The sequence below is a fragment of the Balaenoptera physalus genome (assembly GCF_965194825.1).
Source record: "Balaenoptera physalus genome assembly, chromosome: 8".
In the NCBI taxonomy this organism is placed as follows: domain Eukaryota; kingdom Metazoa; phylum Chordata; class Mammalia; order Artiodactyla; family Balaenopteridae; genus Balaenoptera; species Balaenoptera physalus.
In genome coordinates this window covers 2,361,796-2,382,479 of record NC_138887.1, presented here as the reverse complement: position 1 = coordinate 2,382,479, position 20,684 = coordinate 2,361,796, and the positions used below count along the sequence as shown (strand labels likewise).

Genomic DNA, 20,684 nt, shown 5'->3' with positions numbered 1-20,684 from the left:
CTTCCCTGGGCACCGGGACTGGAGGGTAATTGAACGCGGTTGGTAACATTCCTGACTTTGAATAGGATGTACTCAGGGCAGAAGGATTTTGACTTGACCCAGAAGGTGACAGCCAACTTTTAAACCAGCAGTTTCGAGGTGCCTGTGATACACACATTGTCCCCAGGGGAGGATACAGGCAGAGCTTCAGTAAGTCATCCACGGTCAAATCGCCAGTCATCACCTTGTCAGAAGGGTGGGCTGGCAGTTCCGTCCCTCCTGGCTGGCAGGGCCTGGCCCAGGGTGAGCTGCAGGCTTGGGAGGGGGACCCGGTGATGTTCCACAGTGGGGTATGGCACTAACAATAACAATAATAATAATAACAACAACAAAGATGGCGAAAACAACATTCTATGTGGTTTATGTGTTTATTTATATAAATTTATATAAGTAACATTTACTCTCAAATCAAACCTGAGAGGTACAAATGGTACATCTAGTCTGCATTTGGGAAACTGAGGCCCAGCTGTGAGTGGTGGAGCCGGTGGGGGTCCCGGTGTGAGTGGTGGAGCCGGTGGGGGTCCCGGTGTGGGTGGTGGAGCCAGTGGGGGTCCCGGTGTGGGTGATGGAGCCGGTGGGGGTCCCGGTGTGGTTGGTGGAGCTGGTGGCGGTCCCGGTGTGGGTGGTGGAGCTGGTGGGGGTCCCGGTGTGGGTGGTGGAGCTGGTGGGGACCAGTGTGGGTGGTGGAGCTGGTGGGGGTCCCAGTGTGAGTGGTGGAGCTGGTGGGGGTCCCAGTGTGGGTGGTGGAGCCGGTGGGGGTCCCGGTGTGGGTGGTGGAGCTGGTGGGGGCTGGTGTGAGTGGTGGAGCTGGGCAGCACCTGACACCAGGATCTGGCACCTCTGATCTTAGCCACTAAACTAGGTCTTCCTGGGCCCTTGATGTTCTTTCTTTTCAGTGAGTGTATTTCAGAAGCCTCTTTGCCTTTTCTGGTGGAGCCACTCTCCTCTGCACTTTTCCACCCTTGTTGTCCTCAAGCATGATAGGTCGCACATCCTCTTTCTCTGCATATCCATCCCCTGCACCATGCGGGGTCTACACTCTTGTGAGGGAGACGTTTCTCCTGACGCTCGCCCGCTCCCGAGAGCTGCTGCCTTCTGACCTCATGCCTCGCAAGCGGGCTGCGCCGTCCCTGTATCAGCACTCAGAGGTGAGGTCAGGGTCCCTTTCCGCGGCCAGCGCTGGCCAGGCTACAGCCCTCATCACATGCCTGAAGTCCGTCTGGGATGTCTGCCTGCCTGGTGACCTTCTGCTTCAAAAAAGGGTCTAGACAAGCTGTCTGTGGGTTGGACACTGAGGTTGTTTACAACATTACCCGTCCTAAAATAAGACCATGAAAATATTATCTGGCTCTCGCAGCGGCTGGCAAGAAAACCGGCCTCCACCCCGTGGACTGTACAACTCTGTAAGCAGAATCAGGAAACCCAGGGATTTTGCCTGCTGTTTTCCTTGGGATCAGAGTTAGTTCCCCCACAAGAACGTTGCATTGGTGCCTGAGTTTCTGTCACCAAGATTCCTCTGCCCTCTGGGACCGGCGACCAGGAAGGATGTTCCACACTTAGCCCTACGTGTAGAAACTTGGTGTTCTTCGTTGTTTGCTAACTGGCTCAAAGGGATGTTTCTTGACCGCACTGGGTTCTGAGCTCCTGAATGCGTGTTTTGTTGGTGCTGCTAGTAGCGATGCCTGGCAGCCTCAAGCTGCCCGCCCAGTCTCAGTGACCATGATGGGAGCGGGGGCCCCTCCTTTGCCACTTACCTGAGGGCAAGAGAAACGTGCTCTTCCTTCTCTTCCTGCAAAGTCAGAGGAAGCAGTGGGGTCAGTGTCCAGTCAAGAGCTCTGACAGGGAATAAAAATGGACACAGTGTGCTGGACACATGGGGCCCACCTAACGCCGTCTCGTTCACTGGAAGGACGAGGTCAAGTGGGAAAGAGGAAAGTGTAAGCCGTCTGGAAGGAGCTGGGCACAGGGGGGCTTCGGAAGCCTCTGTATTCACTAGTCAGGGTGGTGGAAGGAGTGAAAGATTCAAGCAGCCACTTGAAAGGAAGAACCCTTGTTGCCCAAAGTGGTCTAGATCCCCCTCAGATGAGTCAAGGCCTCCTCCACTGTGCTCTGGCTTTCTTTCTCTGTGACCAGTTGACAGCTGTTCAGTGGGCAGGTGTGGTCAGGGGTGGGCAGGTGTGAGCCGGAGTGGGCAGGTGTGAGCGGGAGTGGGCAGGTGTGAGCGGGAGTGGGCAGGTGTGGGCGGGAGTGAGCAGGAGTGGGCGGGAGTGAGCAGGAGTGGTCAGGTGTGAGCGGGAGTGGGCAGGTGTGAGTGGGAGTGAGCAGGAGTGGTCAGGTTTGGGCGGGAGTGGGCACGTGTGGGTGGGAGTGAGCAGTTGTGGTCAGGTGTGAGCAGGAGTGGGCAGGTGTGAACGGGAGTTGGCAGGTGTGAGTGGTAGTGGGCAGGTGTCGGTGGAAGTGTGCAGGTGTGAGCGAGAGTGGGCAAGTGTGTGTGGGAGTGTGCAGGTGTGAGCGGGAGTGCACAGGTCTGTGTGGGTGGGAGTGTGCAGGTGTGAGCGGGAGTGTGCAGGTGTGGGTGGGAGTGAGCACGTGTGAGCAGGAGTGGGCAAGTGTGCGGTGGGAGCGTGCAGGTGTGGTCAGGAGTGAGCAGGTGTGGGTGGGAGTGTGCAGTAGTGGGCAGGTTTGGGCGCGAGTGGGCAGGTGTGAGCGGGAGTGGGCAAGTGTGTGTGGGAGTGTTCAGGTGTGGTCAGGAGTGTGCAGGTGTGGGTGGAAGTGAAGTGTGAGCAGGAGTGGGCAAGTGTGTATGGGAGTGAGCAGGTGTGGGTGCGAGTGAGCAGGAGTGTGCAGGTGTGGGTGGGAGTGGTTAGGATGAGGAGTGAGCAAGTGTGGGTGAGTGTGCAGGTGTGTTTGGGAGTGGGCAGGTGTGAGCGGGAGGGGGCAGCTGTGAGGAGGAGTGCGCAGGTGTGGGTGGGAGTGGAGGTGTGAGCAGGAGTGGGCAAGTGTGGCTGGCAGTATGCAGGTGTGGGTGGGAGTGTGCAGTTGTGTCTGGGAGTGGGCAGGTGTGAGTGGGAGAGAGCAGAAGTGGTCAGGTGTGGGCAGGAGTGAGTGGGAGTGGGCAAGTGTGGGTGTGAGTGTGCAGGTGTGGATAGGAGTTTGCAGGTGTGAGCAGGAGAGTGCAGGTATGTGTGGGAGTGTGCAGGTGTTGTCAGGAGTGAGCACGTGTGGGTGAGAGTGAGCAGGAGTGGGTAGGTGTGCACAGGACTGGGCAGATGTAAGCGGGAGTGAGCAAGTGTGGGTGGCAGTGTGCAGGTCTGTGTGGGAGTGTGCAGTTGTGTTCGGGAGTGATCAGGTGAGGGCGGGAGTGAGTGGGTGTGAGCAAGAGTGGGCTAGTGCAGGTGGGAGTGTTAAGGTGGGGGTGGGATTGTGCAGTTGTGTTTGGTAGTGGACAGGTGTGTGTGGGAGTAGGCAGGTGTTGGGAGTGTGCAGTGTGAGCGGTAGTTGGCAGGTATAGGCGGGAGTGCACAGGTGTGGGTGGGAGTGAGCAGGTGGGAGTGGGAGTGGGCAAGTGTGGGTGGGAGTGTGCAGGTGTGGTTAGAAGTGAGCAGGTGTGGGTGGGAGTGAGCAGGAGTGTTCAGATTTGAGCAGGAGTGGGCAGGTGTGAGAGTGGGCAGGTGGGGGTGGGAGTGTGCAGGTGTGGTCAGGAGTGGGTAGGTGTGAGTAGGATTGAGCAGAAGTGGTCAGGTGTATGCAGGAGTGAGCAGGAGTGGTCATGCGTGAGTGGCAGTAGGCGGGTGTGAGCCGGAGTGTGCAGGTGTTGGTGGGAGTGTGCAGGTGTGAGTAGAAGTGTGCAGGTGTGAGAGGGAGTGCACAGGTGTGGGTGGGAGTGTGCAGGTGTGGTCAAGAGTGGGTAGGTGTGAGTGGGAGTGAGCAGGAGTGGTCAGGTGTGTGTGGGAGTGAGCAGTAGTGGTTATGTGTGAGCGGTAGTGGGCAGGTATGAGCCAGAGTGTGCAGGTGGGGGTGGGAGTGTGCAGGTGTGAGCAGGAGTGTGCGTGTGTGGGTGGGAGTTAGGAGTAGTCAGTTGTGGGTGGGAGTGAGCAGGAGTGCTCAGGTGTGAGTGGGAGTGAGCAGGTGTGGTTGGGAGTGGGCACATGTGTGTGGGAGTGAGGAGTGGGCAGGTGTGGGCAGGAGCGAGCAAGTGTGAGCGGCAGTGGGCAGATGTGGGAGTAAGCAGGAGTGGGTAGATGTGCCCAGGCATGGGCAGGTGTGAGTGGGAGTGGGCAAGTGTGGGAGTGTTCAGGTGTGAGTGGCAGTGTGCAGATGTGGTCGGGAGTGGGCAGGTGTGGGCGGGCATGAGTAGGAGTGGTCAGGTGTGGGCAGGAGTGAGTGGTAGTGGGCAGGTGTGTGTGGGAGTGGGCAGGTGTGGTCAGGAGTGGTCAGTTGTGGGCGGGAGTGAGCAGGAGTGTTCAGGTGTGGGTGGGAGTGAGCAGGTGTGGTTGGGAGTGGGCACGTGTGTGTGGGAGTGAGGAGTGGGCAGGTGTGGGCAGGAGTAAGGAATGTTCAGGTGTGGCTGGCTGTGGAAAGTGGTTGGGAGTGTGAAAGTGTGATTGGGAGTGGGCAGCTGTGAGCGGGAGTGGGCAGTTGTGAGTGGGAACTCACAGGTGTGGGTGGGAGTGAGCAGGTGTGAGTGAGAGTGGGCAGGTGTGAGCGGGAGTGGGCAAGTGTGGGTGGGAGTGTGCAGGTGGGGTCAGGAGTGGGTAGGTTTGGGTGGAAGTGAGCAGGAGTGATCAGGTGTGGGCGGGAGTGGGCAGGACTGGTCATGTCTGAGCGGCAGTGAGCAGGTGTGAGCTGGAATGTGCAGGTGTGGGTGGGAGTGTGCAGGTGAGAGTGGGAGTGGGCAGGTGTGGGTGGGAGTGTGCAGGTGTGGGAGGGAGTGGGCAGGTGTGAGAGGCAGTAAGCGGGTGTGAGCGGGAGTAGGCAGGTGGGAGTGGGAGTGGGCAGGTGTGAGCGGGAGTGCACAGGTGGGTGGGAGTGAGCAGGTGTGAGCGGGAGTGGACAGGTGTGCGTGGGACTGTGCAGGTGTTGTCAGGAGTGAGCAAGTGAGGGTGGGAGTGAGCAGGAGTGTGCAGGTGTGGGCGGTAGTGGTTACGTGTGAGGGAGAGTGAGCAGGTGTGGGTGGGAGTGTGCAGGTGTGGGCAGCAGTGAGCAGGAGTAGTCATGTGTGAGCGGCAGTGGGCAGGTATGAGCCCAAGTGGGCAAGTGTGAGTGTGAGTGGGTAGTGTGGGCGGGACTGGGCAGGTTTGTGTGGCAGTCGGCAGGTGTTGGTGGGAGTGTGCAGGTGTGGTCAGGAGTGGGTAGGTGGGGGTGGGAGTGAGTAGGAGTGATCAGGTGTGGGAGGGAGTGAGCAGGAGTGGTCATGTGTGAGCGACAGTGGGCAGGTGTGAGCAGGAGTGGGCAGATGTGAGCGGGAGTGGGCAGGTGTGGGCGGGAGTGCGCAGGTGTGGTCAGGAGTGAGCAGGTGTGGACGGGAGTGAGCAGGAGTGTTCAGGTGTGAGCAGGAGTGAGCAAGTGTGGGTGGGAGTGTGCAGGTGTTAGCGAGAGTGGGCAGGTGTGCATGGGAGTATGCAGGTGTGGGTAGGTGTGGGCAGCAGTGAGCAGGAGTGGTCATGTGTGAGCGGCAGTGGGCAGATGTGAGCCCGAGTGGGCAGGTGTGAGTGGGAGTGGGTGGTGTGGGCGGGACTGGTCAGGTGTGAGTGGCAACGGGCAGGTGTTGGTGGGAGTGTGCAGGTGTGTTTGGGAGTGGGCAGGAGTGAGTAAGAGTGGTCAGGTGTGAGTGGGAGTGGGCAGGTGTGAGCAGGAGTGGGCAGGTGTGGTTGGGAGTGTGCAGGTGTGGGACAGAGTGGGCAGGTGTGGGAGGGAGTATGCAGATGTGGTCAGTAGTGGGTAGGTGTGTGTGAGACTGAGCAGGAGTGGTCAGGTGTGTGAAGGAGTAAGAGTTGTCATGTGTGAGTGAGAGTGGGCAGGTGTGAGCAGGAGTGGGCTGGTGTGTGTGGGAGTGGGCAGATGTGAGTGGGAGTGTGCAGGTGTGGGTGGGAGTGAGCAGGAGGGGTCAGGTGTGTGCGGGAGTGGGCAGGTGTGAGCTGGAGCGTGCAGCTGTGAGTGGGAGTGTGCAGGTGTGATTGGGAGTGTGCAGGTGTGAGCACGAGTGCGCAGGTGGGGGTGGGAGTGAGCAAGTGTGAGTGGAAGTGGGTGTGTGGTAGTGTGTAGGTGTGGCTGGGAGTGAGCAGGAGTGGTCAGTTGTGGGCAGGAGTGAGCAGCAGTGCTCTAGTGTGAGCGGGAGTCGGCAGGTGTGAGCAAGAGTGGGCAGGTGTGGGTGGGAGTGTGCAGGAGTGTGCAGGAGGGGTCGGGAGTGAGCAGGTGTGAGCGGGAGTAGGCATGTGTGAGTGGGGGTGGGCAGGTGTGAGTGGGAGTGTGCAGGTGTGAGCGGGAGTTGGCAGGTGTAAGCCGGAGTATGCAGGTGTGGGCGAGAGTGAGCAGGTGTGAGTGGGAGTGGGTAAATGTGTGTGGGAGTGTGCACGTGTGGTCAGGAATGTGCAGGTGTGGGTGGAAGTGGTTAGGTGTGAGCGGGAGTGTGCAGGTGTGAGAGGGAGTGTGCAGGTGTGGGTGGGAGTGAGCAGATGTGAGTGGGAGTGGGCAAGTGTGCATGGGAGTGTGCAGGTGTGGTCAGGAGTGAGCAGGTGTGGATGTGAGGAAGCGGGAGTGTGCAGGTGCGGGTGGGAGTGGTTAGGTTGAGGAGTGAGGAAGTTTGGATGAGAGTGTGCAGGTGTGTTTGGGAGTGGGCAGGTATGAGCGGGAGAGGGCAGTTGTGAGCGGGAGTGCGCAGGTAGGTGTGTGTGGGAGTGAAGAGGTGGGAGTGGGCAAGTGTGCGTGGGAGTGTGCTGGAGTGGTCAGGAGTGAGCACGTGTGGGTGAGAGTGAGCAGCAGTGGGTAGGTGTGTGCAGGTGTGAGCAGGTGTGAGCAGGAGTGGGCAAGTGGGGCTGGCAGTATGCATGTGTGGGTGGGAGTGTGCAGTTGTATCCGGGAGTGGGCAGGTGTGAGCGGGAGAGAGCAAGAGGGGTCAGGTTTGGGCAGGAGTGAGTGGGAGTGGGCAAGTGTAGGTGTGAGTGTGCAGGCGCGGGTGGGAGTGTGCAGTTGTGGTCAGTAATGGGCAGGTGTGGGCGGGAGTGGGCAGGTGTGAGGAGTAGGCAGGTGTGAGTGGGAGTGTGCAGGTGTGGGTTGGAGTGATCAGGTGTGCTTAGGAGTGAGCACATGTGGGTGGGAGTGAGCAGGAGTGGGTAGGTGTGTGCAGGTGTGAGCATGTGTGAGCGGGAGTGGGCAAGCGTGGGTGGGAGTGTTCAGGTGTGGGTGGCAGTGTGCAGGTGTGGTTGGGAGTGGGCAGGTGTGGGCGGGAGTGGGCGGGTGTGAGCGGGAGTGGGCAAGTGTGGGTGGGAGTGTGCAGGTGTGGGTTGGAGTGTGCAGGTGTGTTCGGGAGTGGGCAGGTGTGGGCGGGAGTGGGCGGGTGTGAGCGGGAGTGGGCAAGTGTGGGTGGGAGTGTGCAGGTGTGGGTTGGAGTGTGCACGTGTGTTCAGGAGTGGGCAGGTGTGGGAGGGAGTGGGCAGGTGTGGGAGGGAGTGGGCAGGAGTGGGTAGGTGTGATCAGGAGGGAGCAGGTGTGTGTGGCAGTGGGCAGGTGTGAGCCGGAGTGGGCAGGTGTGGCCGGGAGTGTGCAGGTGTGGGAGGGAGTGGGCAGGAGTGGGTATGTGTGATCAGGAGGGAGCAGGTGTGTGCGGCAGTGGGCAGGTGTGGCCGGGAGTGGGCAGGTGTGCGCGGGAGTGGGCAGGTGTGAGCGGGATTGTGCAGATTTGGGTGGGAGTGAGCGGGTGGGAGTGGGAGTGGGCAAGTGTGCATGGGAGTGTGCAGGTGTGGGCGGGAGTGAGGTGTGAGTGAGCAGGAGTAAGTGTGCACAGGTGTGAGCAGGAGTGGGCAAGTGTGGGTGGAAGTGTGCAGTGGTGTTTGGGAGTGGGCAGGTGTGGGCGGGAGAGAGGAGTAGTCAGGTGTGGGTGGGAGTGAGTGTGTGTATGTGGGAGTGGGCAAGTGTGGGTGGGAGTGTGCAGTGTGGGTGGGAGTGTGCAGTTGTGGTCAGTAGTGGGTAGGTGTGGGCAGGAGTGAGCAGGAGTGGGCAGGAATGAGCAGGTGTGAGTGGTGGTGAGCAGGTGTGGGTGGGAGTGGTCAGGTGTGGTCACAAGTGGGCACGTGTGGGCGGGAATGAGCAGGAGTGTTCAGGTGTGGGTGGGAGTAGGCAGGTGTGAACATGAGTGGGCAGGTGTGTGTGGGAGTAGGCAGTTGTGGTTAGGAGTGAGCAAGTGTGTGTGGGAGTGAGCAGGAGTGGGTAGATGTGCACAGGCATGGGCAGGTGTGAGTGGGAGTGGGCAAGTGTGGGAGTGTTCAGGTGTGAGTGGCAGTGTGCAGGTGTGGTCAGGAGTGGGCAGGTGTGGGCGGGCATGAGGAGTGGGCAGGTGTGGGCAGGAGTGAGCAGGTGTGAGCGGTAGTGGGCAGGTGTGAGCGGGAGAGAGCAGGTGTGGGCAGGAGTTAGTGGGAGTGGGCAAGTGTGGGTGTGAGTGTGCAGGTGTGGGTGGGAGTGTGCAGTTCTGGTCAGTAATGGGCAGGTGTGGGTGCAAGTGGGCTGGTGTGAGCGGGAGTGTGCAGGTGTGGGTGGGAGTGAGCAGGTGTGAGCGGGAGTGGGCAAGTGTGTGTGGGAGTGTGCAGGTGTTGTCAGGAGTGAGCACATATGGGTGAGAGTGAGAAGGAGTGGGTAGGTATGCAAAGTAGTGGGCAGATGTAAGCGGGAGTGGGCAAGGGTGGGTAGCAGTGTGCAGGTGTGTGTGGGAGTGTGCAGTTGTGTTTGGGAGTGGGCAGGTGTGGGCAGGAGAAAGCAGGAGTAGTCAGGTGTGGGAGAGAGTGGGGCAGGAGAGCGGGTGTGAGCGAGAGTGGGGTAGTGTGGGTGGGATTGTGCAGGTGGGGGTGGGATTGTGCAGTTGTGGTTGGTAGTGGGCAGGTGTGTGCGGGAGTGGGCAGGTGTTGGGAGTGTGCAGGTGTGTGGGAGTGTGCAGGTGTCAGCGGTAGTGGGCAGGTGTGGGTAGGAGTGCGCAGGTGTGAGTGGGAGTGAGCAGGTGGGAGTGGGCAAGTGTGTGTGGGAGTGTGCAGGTGTGGTTAGGAGTGAGCACATGTGGGTGAGAGTGAGCAGGAGTGGGTAGGTGTGGGCATGTGTGAGCGGGAGTGGGCAAGCATGGGTGGGAGTGTTCAGGTGTGGGTGGCAGTGTGCAGGTGTGGTCGGCAGTGGGCAGGTGTGGGTGGAAGTGAGCAGACGTGGGCAGAAGTGGGCAGGTGTGGGTGGGAGTGTGTAGGTGTGGTTAGGAGTGGGTAGTGTGGGCAGAAGTGAGTAGGAGTGGTCAGGTTTGGGCGGGAGTGGGCAGGAGTGGTCATGTGTGAGTGGCAGTGGTCATGTGTGAGTGGCAGTGGGCAGGTGTGAGGCAGAGTGTGCAGGTGTGGTTGGGAGTGTGCAGGTGTGAGCGGGAGTGTGGAGGTGTGAGGGAGTGCGCAGGTGTGGGTGGGAGTGTGCAGGTGTGTTCGGGAGTGAGCAAGTGGGAGTGGGAGTGGGTAGGTGTGGGTGGGAGTGTGCAGGTGTGGTCAGTAGTGAGTAGGTGTGGGGGGGAGTGAGCAGGAGTGGTCATGTGTGAGCGGGAGTGGGCATGTGTGAGCAGGAGTGGGTAAGTGTGTGTGCCAGTGTGCAGGTGTGGTTAGGAGTGAGCAGGTGTGGGTGGGAGTGAGCAATGGTGGTCAGTTGTGTGTGAGAGTAAGCAGGATTGCTTAGGTGTGAGCGGGAGAGGGCAGGTGTGAGTGAGAGTGGGCAGCTGTGGGTGGGAGTTTGCAGGTGTGGTCAGGAGTGGGTAGATGTGGGCTGGAGTGACCAGGAGTGGTCAGGTGTGGGCCGGAGTGGGGAGGTGTGAGCGGGAGTGGGCAGGTGTGGGCGAGGGTGAGCAGGAGTGGTCAGGCGTGGGTGGGAGTGAGCAGGTGTGGTTAGGAGTCAGCATGTGTGGGTGGGAGTGAGCAGGAGTCGGTAGGTGTGCACAGGCATGGGCAGGTGGGAGTGTGAATGGGCAAGTGTGAGTGGGAGTGTTCAGGTGTGGGTGGCAGTGTGCACGTGTGGTCGGGAGTGGGCAGGTGTGGGCGGGCATGAGCAGGAGTGGTCAGGTGTGGGCGGGAGTGGGCAGGTGTGAGCGGGGGTGAGCAAGTGTGAGCAGCAGTGAGCAGATGTGAGCGGTAGTGGTCAGGTGTGAGTGGTAGTGGGCAGGTGTGGGTGGAAGTGTGCAGGTGTGAGCGAGAGTAGGCAGGTGTGGGTGGGAATGTGCAGGTGTGAGTGAGAGTGGGCAGGTGCCAGCGGGAGTGGGCAGGTGTGTGTGGGAGTGAGCAGGAGTTGTCAGGTGTGGGCGGGAGTGGGCAGGTGTGGTCGGGAGTGGGCAGGTGTGGGCAGTAATGAGCAGGAGTGGTCAGGTGTGAGCGGGAGTGAGCAGGATTGGTCAGGTGCCAGCGGGAGTGGGCAGGTGTGAGCGTGAGTATGCAGGTGTGGGTGGGGGTGTGCAGATGTGGTCAGGAGTGGGCAGGTGTGGGCGGGAGTGAGCAGGAGTGGTCAGGTGTGAGCGGGAATGGGCAGGTGTGAGCAGGTGTGGGCAGGTGTGAGTCTGCAGCCGCTGTGATGTGATGTAACGGTGCCATCCGACTTCCCGCGTCCTCCACATGAGGCATCCATAGGGTGCAGATGCCTCTAGGCAGGCCATGCCCAGTCTGCCCTGGGTTTGTGTCCACCCTGTGGCCATGTCCTTGCCAGATGCTATGGGAGAGGCATCCTGGGCTCATCTGAGCCTACCAAGTCTGTGTGGTCTGGGTGGCCTGTGGGGTGCATGCCTGTGTCCCTAGAGAATTCCTCTGTTAAAGCCCTGACCCCACTGTGATGGCTTTAGGTTCAGGCCTAGAGGTTGGTGGGTTTAAGTGAGGTGATGGGGTGGGACCCTCGTGGTGGGATTAGTGCCCTCAGAAGAAGTGCAGAAGAGACCAAAGCTGCTCCACACCCGTGAGGACACAGCAAGAACATGGCTGCAGACAAACCAGCAAGGGTCCTCTCTAGAACCTGACCCTGTGGGACTTTGACCCTGGACTCCTGGCCTCCAGAACCATGAGAAGTAAGCGTCTGTTTGAGCCACGAGCCTGAATTCTTATATTATGGGAGCCCGAGCCATGGGGGTGGGAATAGCTGAGTTTCATACAAGCATCCTGGTTCTCTAGCTTAAACCCAGCGTGGGGGAATGGAATCGTGGGGGACATTGTGCTGACCTTTGCCCACCTTGCCCTTGACTTTCTCAGGCCTCCCGCACTCTGCATCCCCCCACCCCTGGAGCTGGGGTCCTGCCTCTGCCCCCGTGTGGGCCCTGGCTGTCACCTGTGGCACCCGCCCTGCCCCTGCTCACATGTCCGACCCCCGCGAGCCCGTCAGTCATAGCCTGGCAGGTCTGACCCTCCTCGGAAGTCGCTGGGGCCCCGAGCCCAGTGACACCTCCTCCTGCATGGGTCCCCCTGGAGGGGTGGGTGGTCGCTGGCCTTGTGTGAGGTCCGAGGGTCTCTCTCTTAGACATTTTTTATTGTATTATATGAATTTAAAACAACCACATTTGGTTCATTTGATAATATTTTTAAACCAGAGTCTGTCGATCACATTTAGCTTGGGTTGCACTGGGGCTTTGCCAGTGAAGTGCGAGAGCACAGAACTGTTCATTCGTGGCGGGAATGATGTATGGGGTGTGTCGGAAGAAACCGCCCGCTTTGCCCATGATAGTCTGGGAACAGTGGCCGGACAATTTTACATAGTGTCTGCAGGCGCCTACCGGTCTTCCTGGGTTATCACAAACAGACGAGTGGGTCTTTCCTGCAGGTCCAGATCTTTGGCAAGCATCATTCCATCATTTATGTGATGACGTATCATTTATCTAGTGATTTAGTTTAATAACATCACATCACTGATTTACCAGAAATGCAGACACCTAACTACTTCTTTCTGAGTGATAACTTTCTTATCTCTAGAAGGGAGTGAAATTAAATTAGCATCAGGAAAGTGAGTGTTGGTGGGAGAAGTCACCGAGGCATTTTTCAGTCCTTTGTGACTCATTTGGAAAAGACCAGCTGTCAGGTGTACAGCGATGACGGTTCCAGCAAAGATTTCTGAGCCGTGGGACGGAGCGTCTTCCCTGAGCCTCATCCCACAGTCCCCTTGGTGCCCGTGGCTTCTGTGGTGAGGGTCCCTTGGCTCTCGGTGCCTTGGTGGACCCAGAGGACCTTAGTCCTTCTTCATGCGTTGCTAAGTGTGCGTCAGATCCGCTGGGATCTTTAATGCCCACCTGGCACATTGCCCGGACTCAGGTAGACCCACAGGCTGTGGTCCCCCAGGCCTGGCACGTGGGGGGCACTCAGGGCTGGCTTACAGGAGCTGATGTGCAGAAGGGGCTCCACAAGCTGGAATGTCAGCCCAGGTCTAGAAAGGATTATGTTAAATAGGATTTAAAAAACGATGCTGTGCGTATGCAACTGGGAAAGACGGTGCCGGGGCCCCTCGTGGAGAGAGAAGGGCTGCTTTGATTAAAAATGGGTCTTGAGTCAAAAGTTCAAGGTGATCTTTGCAGAAAAGCAGGTCCGACCTCTGCTGCAACAGAAGGTTTCCTGAGTTAGCTGCTTTGTTATGCTCTGTCTCGGAGGCTGCTGTCCTCTGAGAAGGAGGACCCACAACACAGGAGCCGCCCCACCCCAAGTGGAGGGACCAGATGTGGAGGAAGATGGAGGAGGATGGGGAAGGGGCGGAGATCACAGGGCTCTCCGTCAGCCACAGGTGCAGCCTCGTCTAGGCCCCTGTGGGGAGTGGGCTGCCCCAGGTGGCCCTGTACGAGTCCCAGCAGCCTTGGACCTGAGCGTCCCCCGGCAGCCCCACCCCTCCGAGCTGTGTGGGTGCAGCCTCTCCCGTCGGCCTGGGAGACAGACCCCAGCCCTTGTCTTTCACCCTCACCCTCGGAGTGGGGACAGCAGGTGACCTTTCAGAGAAGCACTTTCTGTAAACACACACGTGCAAAAGTGATGAATCAGGATGAATGTGGACCGTGGAGGGAACCTGTGAAGTGGCAGAAGCTGGATTAGATCCTCCGAGGGGCAACTCGTGTGTCTGGAAGGGGGTCACCAGAAAGCATGAGGAATCCCTTCCCTCCCTTCCAGCGTGGACAAGCAGAGGCTGCCTGTGAACCGGCTGATGTTGACAGGGGTCACGTGCAGGTCCTGAGCCCATTGGGAAGGTCCTGGGGTTTTTAGCATCTGTCTCACGGTGGTTAGTGTCACAGCACTTCTGCACACGGCAAGGAGGAGACTTTCCATGGGGGAAACCATGGCCTAGCAGCTGCAATACTTTGGCCAGATGCACAGGCAGGACGTGAACTTGGCCTGGATGAGTCCACAGCCCCCGGCGTCCTCCCTGTCCCTTGCTGCACCCACTGGGCTTGGAGGAGACCCCAGACTACTGGGCCTCCTGTGAGGGCTGAAGCTGCTCTCCAAACACAGTGCAGGCTGGCGTTTGCTGTGGGGAAGGATGCTTTTGTATGCGAAGTGGCGGGAGCTCGACACGTGGTTCTGAGTAGCCCTTTATCCTATGGAGGGCGGACGGTCCGGAAGCTCTTAATCCACCAAGCAGGAGCCCCTTGTTGGCTCCCAGTCCCGAGGTGACAGCCTCTCAGAGAGGCCCTGGTGTCCCGTGGGAGGCTGCCGCTCCTCCTTGGTGTGCCGGCCTGGGGGCAGCACTGTGCCCGGGACTGGGTGGGCTGAGGAGGGCTGGCTCTGTGGCCTCTGGAAACGCCAGCCAGTGATGGGGAAGGAGCAGGGCGGCCACACCCTGCAGCTCTGACACCTCGGAAACAGCACCACCAGCCGCCAGGATTTGTGTGGTACCCCAGGGCAAATGGGGAGCCAGGATTAGTGGGGTACCCCAGGGCAAATGGAGCCAGGATTAGTGGGGTACCCCAGGGCAAATGGAGGAGCCAGGATTAGTGGGGTACCCCAGGGCAAATGGGGGGCCAGGATTAGTGGGGTACCCCATGGCAAATGGGGGAGCCAGGATTAGTGGGGTACCCCAGGGCGAATGGGGGGCCTGGATTAGTGGGGTACCCCAGGGCGAATGGGGGGCCAGGATTAGTGGGGTCCCCCAGGGCGAATGGGGGGCCAGGATTAGTGGGGTACCCCAGGGCGAATGGGGAGCCAGGATTAGTGGGGTCCCCCAGGGCAAATGGGGAACCAGGATTAGTGGGGTACCCCAGGGCGAATGGAGCCAGGATTAGTGGGGTACCCCAGGGCAAATGGGGGGCCAGGATTAGTGGGGTACCCCAGGGCAAATGGGGGAGCCAGGATTAGTGGGGTACCCCAGGGCAAATGGGGAGCCAGGATTAGTGGGGTACCCCAGGGCGAATGGAGCCAGGGTTAGTGGGGTACCCCAGGGCGAATGGAGCCAGGGTTAGTGGGGTACCCCAGGGCGAATGGGGAGCCAGGATTAGTGGGGTACCCCAGGGCGAATGGGGGGCCAGGATTAGTGGGGTACCCCAGGGCGAATGGAGCCAGGATTAGTGGGGTACCCCAGGGCGAATGGGGGGCCAGGATTAGTAGGGTACCCCAGGGCGAATGGGGGGCCAGGATTAGTGGGGTACCCCAGGGCAAATGGGGGGCCAGGATTAGTGGGGTACCCCAGGGCGAATGGAGCCAGGATTAGTGGGGTACCCCAGGGCAAATGGGGAGCCAGGATTAGTGGGGTACCCCAGGGCGAATGGGGAGCCAGGATTAGTGGGGTACCCCAGGGTGAATGGGGGGCCAGGATTAGTGGGGTACCCCAGGGCGAATGGGGGGCCAGGATTAGTGGGGTACCCCAGGGCGAATGGGGGGCCAGGATTAGTGGGGTACCCCAGGGCGAATGGGGGGCCTGGATTAGTGGGGTACCCCAGGGCGAATGGGGGGCCAGGATTAGTGGGGTCCCCCAGGGCGAATGGGGGGCCAGGATTAGTGGGGTACCCCAGGGCGAATGGGGAGCCAGGATTAGTGGGGTCCCCCAGGGCAAATGGGGAACCAGGATTAGTGGGGTACCCCAGGGCGAATGGAGCCAGGATTAGTGGGGTACCCCAGGGCAAATGGGGGGCCAGGATTAGTGGGGTACCCCAGGGCAAATGGGGGGCCAGGATTAGTAGGGTACCCCAGGGCGAATGGGGGGCCAGGATTAGTGGGGTCCCCCAGAGCAAATCAGGGACTTCTGCTTCACTGGCTCTTTCAGGATGCGTTTGGCTGCAAGAAATAAAAGGCCCAGCTGGCTTTAATTGTAAGGAAATGAATTTTGCCTAAGGACAGTCCAGGGACAGAGACCCCGGGGAGGACAGCCTCCCTCTGTGTCCTGGGACCTGATCCTCTTTCCACAGCCACAGCTGGCCAGGCAGCCATCCCATAGGCTGGTCCCTGAGCCAGCCGCTCCCCGCCCCCCGCCCCCCCCCCCCACAGATGCACACCTGGAGGAAGCAGAGAAAGCAAAGGTGCGGAGATGCGGAGAGAGAGGGAGGGGAGGGCTGGTTAAAAAAAGAAGGAGCAGCACCGTTAATGGAAACATGTTTATTTCCGAATTTAAGGCGATCTTTAAACACTCAGCGTGTATGTACTTTGGAGTGGTTTTGCCAGGCTGCTCTGTCTTTCAGCCAATGAGGATGTTCGCGTAGCCGCGTAATGAGTTGTTACAGCAAGTTGTTCCTTTTGTTATTCAAACACAGTTAGTCACGTTTTTAAACCCCATTATTAATAGGGCATGAATGTTGTCCTAGCTCTGATCAGCTCTTCTCCCTTTGTTTAATTTTAAAAATTAATTTTCTGGAACTGAGTTAGCTGCCTTGCATGTGGTTTACACATGCATTTACCAGTGGTCCAGCTTGGGTCTCCAGAGCCTTCACCTGTGACGTAGCGCGTGTGCCCCAGCATCAGGCTGCCTTTGGTCTTTGCGGGAGAAGCTCGCCGAGCCCTGGTACAGCCGTGTCCCCCAGCCTGTGCCGGCGTGGAGATGGTGCTGCCTCCTGCGTGGTCCAGCCTGGGCTAGGCGTCCACAGCATCCATCCTCGGGCCTCAGTGACTTCTGATGGCTGCGTCCACCTGGAGGCCTGACTGCACGCTTTCACGGGCCCTCTTCTTAGCACCTGCAAGATGTGCACAGGTCACTTCTCTGAAGCCTTCGGGGCTCAGAGCTCATGAGAACCTGTGCCTCACTGACACTGAACCCCACTGCTGGGGGCCCTTAAGGGGCACCACGTGGGGTGAACCGTGGCTGACCCGCCTGCATTTGGACTCTCAGGGCAGTTGTAGAGCCGTGTCAGGACAGGAGCCTGGAGCGCGGTACCTGGCCTCCCGGGGGGACAGAGGAGAAGCCACCATCCAGTGACGGTCACTGTGGCTTTGCCTGGGCGCGTGCCAGCTCATCCCCGCCGTCCTTGTGGAAGGTAAACCCTCTGTACTCAGCGTCCCCCAGGCTGGCATCCTTTCCTTCCCTCCGCTGCCTGTGTTCTCGTGAGTGGCGGGCGGACAGCTGCCACCACCCCAGGCTCCCCGCTGTCCCCACTGGAGTCCTGCCCTCCCCCGTCCCTCCTCCTCTCCAGTCTGGTGGGGGGACACGCTTCCTCTCTGCCTCTTCCCTTTGTCCACCCACAGCCCATCAGTCGTGGGGCCTCCCTGGAAACTTTCCTACAGAAGGAATGTAAACCACCTTTGTTGGTTTTTAAAGTGAGAGTGCAGGTATCCCCCCTTTCCAAAAGTTTACACTACCCCACTTGTATAAAAGACCTACGTTAGCGTTCGCCAACTAAAAGAGATCCAGAGGATTTTGCCTTTACGAAAGAAGGTGGAGAGTGAAAATAACATCAGCCTGTGTCTTGTAGCCGCTCTTACGGGGGCTGTGCACCCCGGGCAGGCAGGGGGCACCTCCAAGCTCCTTTCCTGGGGACAACACCCAGCACCTCAGCATCAGGCGGCCTTAGCTCTGGCCTGTGTCTGTGAGCATCTGCGCTTTTATCTCCACTTATTTTGTGCACCTGTTAGCAAGCCGTGTCCTAAGGTGATTGCTTCTTCGCTTTACACCTTCTGGCTCAGGAAAGGTCTGGTTGGAACACTGCTTTCAGGTCGCAGGGAACCTGCTCTCTGCAGAGGGGACGCTGAGTTACCATCTGTTTCTCTGGCAAAGGTCATTCAACCAAGATAGGCCTGTGATATTCCTTGGCCGTGTCCCTGGGGGGCACTGCCAGGGAGCCCTGCCTCTCCCCTGCCTCTGAGGCCCCAGAATCCCAGCTCCACCCCGTGCTTCTCGGGAAGCCTCGGTCTCTTTCTCCGTCGGGGAGGCTGGCGGTACAGATGACCTTCTCATGGAGCAGTGGTGACGGGTCCCATCCAGACACTGGAGGTGTAGGCCCAGGACCTGAGCCTCAAGCCCTTCGTCTCCCCGAGACGCCTTTGTAGCGCCGTGGACGAACAGGACCCCATCTCATAAACTGAAACAACCGCCTGCGTAACATGCGAGGAGACGTGTGGACTCAACCAGACCAAACCCGTGAGACCCACGAAGCATGTACGTCCCGTGGCCGCCCATCCTCTCCGCCGGGGTTGCTGCCCTCACGGAGGGCCTGTGCCCCAGGCGGTGCTGCGTGGGCAGGCTCTGAGGGGGGCCCCCTCGGGGGTCACAGTGTCGCCGACACCTGATTCCACGGTGGGTTCGCTTGGCCTTGGAGATGGAACCGGAGACCCTCTGAGGAGCCCGAGCGCGGCCCAGCTCCGTGGCCACCGTGGCCGTGTCCTTGAGCATCAGCCTAGGTCTGAATGGCATGTGCCGGGTCCCCTCCGGTCAGCTAGGCTCCCTCCTGGTTCTTCTGCCTCTGAGCGGTGGCCGGCCTTCCCTGCTTCCCGCCTCGTTGCCCAGCTGACAGCTCTGCACCTGCGCTTCTCACCCTGCACTTTCTAGAATCCCGGTCACCTGAGTTGTCATGAGAAGAAACATGCAGTAAGTTAGGGGACTTTTGCACCCCTTGTCACCTCCTTGGAAATTCACATTTCATATTGGGTTTTGGAGGATTCGAGGAATGCTACAGGGAAGAAAAACTATGTCATAGGCCACCTCGAGTCAGCCTAGAGCTTATCAGATGTTTATGATCACAGAGCCACTTTGAACATGGCACGCTTCCCACGAAACCCACTTTGGGGAAGGATGCTGAATCGTCCTAGATCATTTTTAAATGGTGAAGACCATCCCCTCAGATTTCTCTGGGAATACTGCTGAAACTGAGGTGTTTAAGAGCCCTCTGCGAATTGCAAAGCTCCAAGGTAACTGTCTTCTACGTCTGTTTTATCCGAACAAGGGATGCAGTCCAGGTAGGTAGCTGTGACCTTCAGGCTGCATGTTTAGCTAAAAATGAAACAGGAGATTCTGTCAGGAACCTGCTGTGAAATCCCAGCCACTAGGGTTTCTCTGGACTGTTCATATCTTTTTAAATATAAATTCTTTAAACTTGGGATCCTTTATGATAGCATTGAGTATCTCTTGGTATCTGTAGCTGTCAGGAGTACTGGAAAAGTGGGCACTTATAGTATCTATATCTTTCACGGGAAGAATCCCCATACTTTTGCCAAAAATCTAAGTGTGTGTCTTGACCAGCGTGGGCGTCTGTGATCAGGTCCTGCTGCAGAATCAGGGGCCGGGGCAGAGCAAACAGCCATCGAGGTCTGTGCGCAGTCTCAGAAAGGGCTGCCTAGTTTGCTGGATCAAGAAAAATGAGTTCCCTTGGCAAACGAATCTGCTGTTGCTTTGACTTGAAATGCCTTTAGGAAAAGGTAAAGAACCGGAAAATGAACTTCTGGCCCGATTACCCTCCCTGACGGTTCTGACATAAATGCACATGGTTAAACACCCTCATTTCCGACGGACCACAGTTCATCCCGTGCGGAAGGTGTCATGTGCTGGAGCGTGAACACCTGTGCTTTAGGAAAAGCCTGTGGACGGTCACAGAGGGACTTTGCTTCCATTCTGTGCTCTCTAAATAGGTCATCTTTTTTCAGTTTAAGATAAAGTGTTTCATGAAATCACAAGGTTGAAAAGCATCTGTCAGACCTTTGGGTTTTGGTTGAAGGGGTTCCACGCTTTGGTGAAATCCCCGCCACCCGCTGGGTCCAAGCTGAGTCCGTGCCTTTCCAGGATCACGAAGGACGCTAACTAGAACCTTCCACACACGTGCCCCCGCAGCTGGCTGTGGCCTTTCTGTGTCTCTGCACTGCTCCCGGCCGGCCTGCCCGTGCCCTGGCCCGACGGGGCAGCCCCGTTGTACCCCTTCCCTTGTGGCCGGGTGCCTGCATGGAGTCTGGCCTTCTCTTTCTCTCCATAGCTTTTCTATCTTTCTTTTCTTGGGCTCTCACCTCACTGTCTTAGCAAGCATGATGGAAAAGCAATTTGAGTAATAAAAAATGTTTAAAGAAAAATTGGAAGAAACACTGGAGGAAACCAAGTGAAGGCGTTTTGAGTGTCTTCAGAGAGAGAATTCAGTTAACATTGACCCACACCCCCTCCTTTCACTGCTGTGCAGCCAAGTCTCGGCATTTCTAGGAAAAGAGAACACAGATGTGACCCCGTTTAGAAAGGTTCTGAGTGAACAACCTCTGCTGGTAAACTTATTTTAGAACCCAATGCTAATGCCGAGTGCAGTTTATTTTTTCCTCACCCCAGAATAGCTTCCTCGTTGTAATCCCACAGCGGAGATGCTCGTGAATCAAAGCAGCAGTATTTCTCGCTGCCCTCTTTCTGGAATCCTGGATTCTTGGGGTTCATTTGTATCAGGAAACCCTGCACAGACACAGACGGAAGTGTCACGTGCAGCAGCTCCACGGGAAGGGCAGGGGGTGACAGCCGCCCCACCGTGGGGGTGTCACCCCCTCGAGGCGGAGGCAGTGCTGTTGTGAGGGGACCTTGGGTGTTAGGGCCACTGGCTTCTTGCAGACCACGGTCAGTGACAGGGACAGAGACAGCGCCATCTCCATTCCAGTCCCTGCCTCTCTCTTTCTTTCTTTCATATTCTTTTCCATTAGGGTTTATCACAGGATATTGAATATAGTTCCCTGTGCTCTACAGTAGGGCCTTCTTGTTTTTCCATTCTATGTATAAAAGCTTACATCAAAGCAGATATAACTATATAAATGTTTTTATTTGTTGACTATCCTGCAAGTGTTTTCTGTGTCCCTTCTCCATGGTCTTTGCAAAGAGCGCTCGTAATTGCTGAAAACACTGTTAACGAGTGTGTGTTTGGGCCACACTGGGACCCTTGGCCGTGGCTGGCTCTTTGCGTGGGTTCCGGTTGGCCGTGCTGTAGGTGTCGCTTCCCGGAGCCACGGTGAGGTAGGTTTTGTCACGTTTCCAGTGCTCTCCTGGAAGCCAGGTTTCTAGCCAGAGCCCGTGCGTGTCGCTGTGTGTGTGCGAAGGCCTCT

General features: G+C 58.2%; 3 long non-coding RNA genes across 5 annotated transcripts; all 3 read left to right on the top strand.

The window, feature by feature from the left end:
* Window positions 1-2,900: 2,900 nt before the first annotated feature.
* On the top strand, window positions 2,901-6,279 carry LOC309666116. Of its 3 annotated transcripts, XR_014266914.1 has the most exons (6): window positions 2,901-3,104; window positions 3,551-4,070; window positions 4,108-4,167; window positions 4,437-4,512; window positions 4,587-4,777; window positions 5,495-6,279. It is a non-coding gene; the product is annotated as an uncharacterized lncRNA (long non-coding RNA). The 3 variants fall into 3 exon arrangements; XR_014266913.1 differs by having other exon boundaries at window positions 2,901-3,000; window positions 3,565-4,167; XR_014266915.1 differs by having other exon boundaries at window positions 3,551-4,167.
* Window positions 6,280-6,308: 29 nt separating this feature from the next.
* Window positions 6,309-14,086, top strand: LOC309666117. The gene is made up of 3 exons (XR_014266916.1): window positions 6,309-6,417; window positions 8,455-8,619; window positions 9,352-14,086. It is a non-coding gene; the product is annotated as an uncharacterized lncRNA (long non-coding RNA).
* On the top strand, window positions 6,442-7,342 carry LOC309666118. The gene is made up of 3 exons (XR_014266917.1): window positions 6,442-6,809; window positions 6,944-7,037; window positions 7,275-7,342. It is a non-coding gene; the product is annotated as an uncharacterized lncRNA (long non-coding RNA).
* Window positions 14,087-20,684: the final 6,598 nt, after the last annotated feature.